Genomic DNA, 6,937 nt, shown 5'->3' with positions numbered 1-6,937 from the left:
GGCAATAACTATGAAGGTGATTCCAACACACCTGCTGTTGGTGCCCCTGGGCCTTTCATGGCTCCAGTCATCCCCAGCACTCCCTTTCTACTCATCCATTCATCCAAAAAGCCGATTTTGAGTACCCACTAGGAATCTCACCTGTCTTGGATTTTAGAGACAGAGCCACAAATAAGAGTGACCAAGTCCCTGACCCCATGGGGCTTGCTGTGTAACAAGGAAAACAGATAACAAACAAGCAAACACGATCATTACAAACAGGGCAAATACTGCGAAGGAAATAAGTAAGCAGGGAATGTGAGAGGGGCCAATGGGGGAGACGACTGGAGATCAGGAGAGCAGGGAAAACTTTCATGAGCTCCCCAGGAGCCTCCTGATGATCCCCCTTCCTTGTTTTATGTAGCCAGGACCAGTTTCTCCTGCCTGCAACCCAACATTGCAAATAGATGCAAAGAACAAAGAGGGCACACTAGGTCCTGCCACAAACTGGAAGCATTCTGGAGCGGGAGCCCCCAGTCTAGATCCATGTGCTCAAACCCCTCTCCTGAAACGGAGATTTGTGTTAAAATACACAGAATGTTCATCTGGGGAAAGGGTGTTCTGGACAACACATGGAAGCTTTATGGCTCCTGCATATTCATCAAGGAGTCTTCCAGTACAAGATGTGTCTGAGTCTGGGCAGCATGAGTCAGTTCTCCCAGGGTCTGATCTCATCCTGAAATGAGATGATGGCTCCGGAAGGACATTCCTGAGAGGCCAGGGCTCGTCCCCGGGTAGCACAGCCAGGTGCCACAGCCCATGAAGTCTGGCTTGGAGAGGCTGTCTCTCACCCATCGACCTTTCCTACTGAAAGATGATGGTGGGACCATCCTCATGGTATTAACGAAGAAAGGTAGGTCTCAAGAAGTGATGTGACCTGAGGAGGTGAACAGAGGTCACACATCTAGTTAATATGAGTGGCCAGGGCTGGGACCCTGTCTACAAATCTCAGGGCAGCTGTACCTCAATTATCTTTGTGACAAATGGCTAATATGTTAGCAGCAGATTACCGGAGCTTTCTTTCAAAGCATCGCTTGAGTGCTTGGGTCGACTAGAACCTCCAGCCTTTCAGTTGGCAGCCTAGCTCATCACCGACCTCTAGGACGGACTCTGCAGCAACCGGTTTTCAGAGCAGAATGGTTGTTATTGTTAGTTGCCATGGGGATGGTGCTGACTCTCATGTAGAGCAAGGAGCTCTGGTGGCACTGTGGTTCAGACACTGGGCTGCCAACTACAAGGTCAACAGTTCAAACCCACCAGGAACTTTGTAGAAGGATGATGAGGCTATCTGCTCCCATAAAGGTTTACAGTCTTGGGAAACTTTATAAAGGGCACCAGGAGTTGGAATCAACATGTCTTGTTTCATATTTTCATTTTGTTTTTTCTTCTGATATATAACAGAAAAAAAAAACATTTCCTGCTCAGGTACCCTCTTGATGCCCTGTGGTGGCCAGTGTGTCAATCCATTTCATTAAGGGTTGCCCCTTAAACCAAAGCAAACTCACAGCCACTGAGTTGATCCCCACTCACAGTGACCCTTTAGGGCAGGACAGTACTATCCCTGTGGATTTCTACTCTTTTTAGGAGCAAAAGCTTCATCTTTCTCCCACAGAGGGGCTGGTAGTCTGAAACTGCGGGTCTTGTGGTTAACAGCCCAATGGCTATCCGCGATGGCACCAAGACTCAGGTTGCTCCTTAGGGATTATAAACACAGTGGGGTGGCTCATGGTGACGGCTTAAAGCAAAGCAATAGCAACAGCGAGGAGGAAAACAACTTAAGAGCCACTGTGATGACAGCAATAGGTCTTGGAAGAAAAGAGGGACAAGAAATCTAGTGGGGGGTGACCAGTTGCATGAGGAAAAGGAGGACAGGAGAAGTGGTGGTGGTGGGAGAACAATCGGGAGGGGCGATGGGCCTTGTTTTGGCCTGTGGAGTCCTGAGTGTCAGTGGACCATTCACCTGGACTATATGTCAGTCTTGGACCTACTGAACCACACGTCATCGAGTGGTGTCTCACACTGCACACAGCAAAAGACGTTTCACAAAATCCTAGAAACAAATGGCAGAAACTGAAAAGAAAAGGAGAAGAAAAAAAAGCAGGGACACACATAGTTTGAAAAGAAGTTGATCATCTCGGGGAGGGCTGGTGGTGGGCAGAGGAAGGACAGAGGGAGCCCGTGAAAGCAAGCTGGAAACAGACCAGGGCAAAGGCAGCCAAATGAAGGAGGCAAAGGGACCGTGAAAGGAGTGGGGAAATGTGGGACGTGGAAACCTGGAGGGCGGGAGATGCCGCTCTGTGAGAAGAGAGACAGGAGAAAGCTCTTTGTCAAGGTTGCTTGTCCCCATCACTCTCTTAGAAACCGTGTCTGTCTTCGATGTGTACAAAGTGGGCCTTATAGCATAGGGTGGCCCGGCTGGGCTAACTCTGGCTCATTTGGTGTTCATCAGTAGTCTTAAGAATGACGGTTTCCGCCTTAAAGTTGTGGTTGGGAACACAGGGAAGGTGTCTTAGAGAAGCACATAGCCAATCTGCTCCTGGTCTTTTCCTTTGTCATCTTCCTCCTCACCTTCCTCTTGGTTTCCCAGGTCAAAAGAGCAGAACTTCCTGTCTGACTTGGAAAGCCTCCGTCGCCTTTATTTTGTTCCTGGCTCAATGAAGATGAATTCCGATGACAAACAATTGTGCCTTGTGTACAGTCTCAGAGTGTTGAGGAGGCTGTCACGGAGAACATTCCCGGTGGGTCAGGGGACGGTCGGTAAACCTATCCTGAAAGGGGGAGCTCCAGTTGCTTTGAAAATGAAATGTTTCTAACTTCCTAAAACTGAGAAAAACCTTTTTAAAAAATCTAATAGGAAAGGGGAAACAAAGTAGATAGCCCGGGGAGAAATAATATGCTATAAAACAAAACAAAGTCCTCATGCAGCACGATTTGCTTGATGAAAGCAAGGTCACTCACCTACTCTTGCGGGCTCTGCTGGCTGGCCGCTTGGCTGTCTGCAGTGAGGGTCACTTGTGCATCCTGAGAGCAGAAGCAGGACAGCTTTCTGGGTAACCAGGTATACAGAGAAGTGGAGGGGTCTTCTGTCCCCAGGCCCGTGCTTCTTACCTGGGTGACACCACCTCTACTTCCACACTCTCTGATTCTCAACCAGCAGAAAGACAAGCGGAGGCTGTGGCTCTGACAGACCAAAGGAATCTATCAAATTTCTGCCATCAGGGTAGGCTTCCCTTGTCCCTCATATACGGATTGGGGGCAATAGTGGTTCACTGGTAAAAGCCTCGCTCACCTTCCATGGGAGAGACCTGGGTTCACTGCTAACCTGACGAGTCAGCTTGCTGTGCAGCTGCCACTTGTCTGGCAGGAGTGGGTTCTGGGTGGTTACCAGGCAGCACAGGTTTCAGCAGCGCTTCCAGATTAAGGCAAAGCAGGAAGAAAGGCTTGATGTTCGCCTCCCTCACATCAGCCACAGACCACCACGATGGGTCACAGGGACGGCCAGGGTCAGGAGGAGTTTGGGTTTGTTTTGGTCTGCTGTGCATGGGGTCACTATGGATCGGACTGAAGCTCAACAAGAAACACTCCGATAGTCTTGGTCATATTAAGACCGTCCTTGGCATTCCTTTTGTCAACCTCTACAGAAAATCTTTCTAGGAATGAGTGACGCTGTCTCCTCTTTTGTTTGTTTGTTCTGAAAGCCGGCAGAGTGTTGTCTTGATCAATAACCACAAATAGGTAGTGCCTACTGTACATCAGTCGGTGATGTGAAATGGATTCTCAAAAAGCCAAGTCGAGTTAAAATGAACTTGAGGTAGATCGTGGAAATGACCTGGAGATGTTGTAAAGTCAAAGTGGCACGGCTGTATCACAGGGAGGGATGCCTGCGGAATATGCGACATTCTTTCCAAAGTAAAAATCTTTTAAGAAGCCTCTCCACATCATTGTTTCTTGGATCCTCTGATAGAGTACATATTTGCTTCATTCCTGCCTAGATTGGAGAATGTAGAGTACCCCTGGTGGCTCAATAGTAAAGCGGTTGGCCACCAATCAAAAGGTCATCGGTTTGAGCCCTGCAGGCTCTCTGGGAGAAAGAGGCATCAGTCTGTTTCCAGAGAGATTTACAGCCTTGGAACCGCTGGGGGCAGTTCTCTTTGTCCTTCAGGGTCCCATGGTTTGGAATTGACACAACGGCAGTGCAATGTGAGGATGTGCGATGTAACAGGCACTAATCTAGATGCTGGATATGGACAGCCAATGAGAATGATTACACTATTTTCTGTGGGCAAGCATTGTGCTGAGGGTTTTGCGTGAATTAATGTATTTATTTCTCAAAACACGATGAAGTACATGCTACAAATAGTTTCATTAAAAAAGGAGAAAACTAAGTGTGCAGAGAGGTCAAGGTCATACCCTGGGATTTGAAGCCAGCCACCTGCTAACCACCTGGAGAGCCCCTGCCGGCGGTGAGTTGACATTTCCAGCAATTCAAGTATTTGAGAACATGCGTTTCTTGGCCAGCTCATCACAGCCTTCAAGGTGCCCATGCTCTGTGGATTGGGGAACCACGGGAATCCTAAAAGTGAGCACTAGGCTTAGACCCCAAATATCTGGGCTGACGACCTTAACGGATGATTTTTTAACCTTTCCAAGGCTCTGCTTTCTCATCTCTTAACCAGCACCCAGTTGCTGTCAAGTAATGCTGTCTCCGGTTGGTCCCATGTAGTTGGAGTGGAGCTAGGTGTTCAATGGATTCCTTTTCAGGAGCAGATCGCTAGACTGGTGTTCTGAGGCCCCTGTGGATGGACTCTAGCCTCCAGTCTTTCGGTAAACTGGGAGCACTGTCATTGTTTGCACCACGCAGGCCGTCTCTAAGTGGAAAACCAACAACCTGGTGTCGAGTGAAAGTGAGCCGAGGAACGGGCATGGCCTGTGTGGCCACGGAAGCACCTCACCATCCAACTGTAAAGGACGGGATCCATATGTGGGTTTGTCTGTGACGAAGCCCATAATGCCGTCTTCCAGCCTCAAAGAGCTGCCCCTGAGGAGTTAGAGTAGGGAGAGCGGCCTCAGCTTCTTGCAATGTCAAGCCAGTCTGCTGCCATCTCCCGCCATCTAAGCTTTGGCAAGATGACTTCAAGATATCGTTTTCTGCTCACACAGGGATGCTTTGTAGTAGGAAGAAAAGTCTTATTCAAAGATGCCTAAAACATGAAACAATTTGAGGTGAAATGTCAGCTTCCCCATACTTGAGAGAAGGACTCTATGTGGAAACCCCACTAAGTGAACTAGGCTCTACCTCAAACTCCCCTGTAGCCCTTGGACTTGAGGCTGAAACTCCCTAGTGTAAGAAGAAGCAGATGACTGCTAGGCCAATGGCATAGAACTGGCAGATGCTGGACTTTGGGTGGAATCTCTTGCCTCGAGGGTGCCCAATGGATGGTGATCCAGAACTACCATATACTTACCATTATAATGCCCCCCCTTCATTATGACATGCTAGGTGTGGCCCTGCTATGATGAGTAAACATTGTTGAAAGTGTTTCCTTATTACCAACCCTCCTTGTTTGTGTAAATAATGTCTAGTCACTTAAGAGTTTAATTTGCACAAGTCAATAATTCATGTATTGCAGTTCACAGCTGACCTACACTCATATAATTTCCTTTTCTCAACAGTGTTTTAATTCTATACCATTAGCTACACTAATGACACTTTCAATATGTGGGGGTTACAGATTAGGCTGCTAACTTGAAGGTCAGCAGTTCAAAATCACCAGCCAGCTCCACAGGGGAAGAATGAAACTTTCTACTCCTGTGAAGATGAGCAGTCTCAGACTCACAGGGACAGTTCTACCCTGGTCTATAGGGTCGCTAAGAATCAGCATTGACTTGCTGGCAGTGGCAGTGATGCCCCAGGGGGATGACTGACAGTGCTCCAGCATCAATGAAAAGGATGTCTCCAAGGTGCACCAGAGACATATGTGAACCACAGCTATATGAATTGATTTGGGGCTTACACTTAATTCTAATTCCAAACAAATTATAATTAGTTCTTATGTCAAGGTCCGGCTTGATGCTTGTCCTCATCAAGTGATCACAAAGTATGGTGGAGTCACTGGATGGCACATGCCTATCAGAAACAACAGCCTCTGGGGTCTTAAAGGCTTATCTTCAAACATGTAGCCATCTAAGTGAGATGTCAACTAAGTTCACGTGGAAGAAGCACACCAGCTTCTGTGATCCAAGGATTGCAAATAATAAAATCCAAAACAAAGGAGGGAATGCTATCAGAGCGTATATTGTGAACACGTGGCTTGCAGAAGTCTATGGTGGACATTAGAAGCCCAAAATCCATTTGCCGCATCCACAAGTGGACTAAGCCACTGGTGCCTCCTCTCTGACCATGGGGCAGGGAAGTGAAGTCTTGCTTTGGAGCAGAAGGCATTGGAAAGTGGATTATTTCAGATGCAGTTAAGTTAAAATTAGCAACTTACCATTTGACCTCCTAAATTTGTTCTAGTTTTTAATAGTTTTCTGCTTTATTTTCAACTGAGGTTTTTTTCTTCTTCTCAGTTTTACTTTGTTATTGTGGTTACTTTAGTTTTTTAAAATGCTTTTCTGAATATGAAATCCAGGATAAATCAATTGATAGAGACAGTAACTGGATGAATGGTTCCTTGAGAATATGGCAAGGGAAATTGGGGGGAAATGGGAAGCTGATAATGATGAGTACAAAAATGAAGAAAATGCTCTAAACCTGATTGTGATGGTGATTGTACAACTATGTGGGTTGTGATCGAACTATTGAATTGTATGATAGGTGAATTGTATGTCAATAAAATGGTTTATTTTTATAAAGATTTACACAGGGGAGGGGAGCAGCAAGATCCCCAGGGAATGA

Source organism: Echinops telfairi, unplaced genomic scaffold (genome assembly GCF_000313985.2).
Source record: "Echinops telfairi isolate 266 unplaced genomic scaffold, ASM31398v2 ScPeMD7_2;HRSCAF=8, whole genome shotgun sequence".
In the NCBI taxonomy this organism is placed as follows: Eukaryota; Metazoa; Chordata; class Mammalia; order Afrosoricida; family Tenrecidae; genus Echinops; species Echinops telfairi.
The sequence above is the reverse complement of the archived record's forward strand: the minus strand, read 5'-3'. Positions refer to the sequence as shown.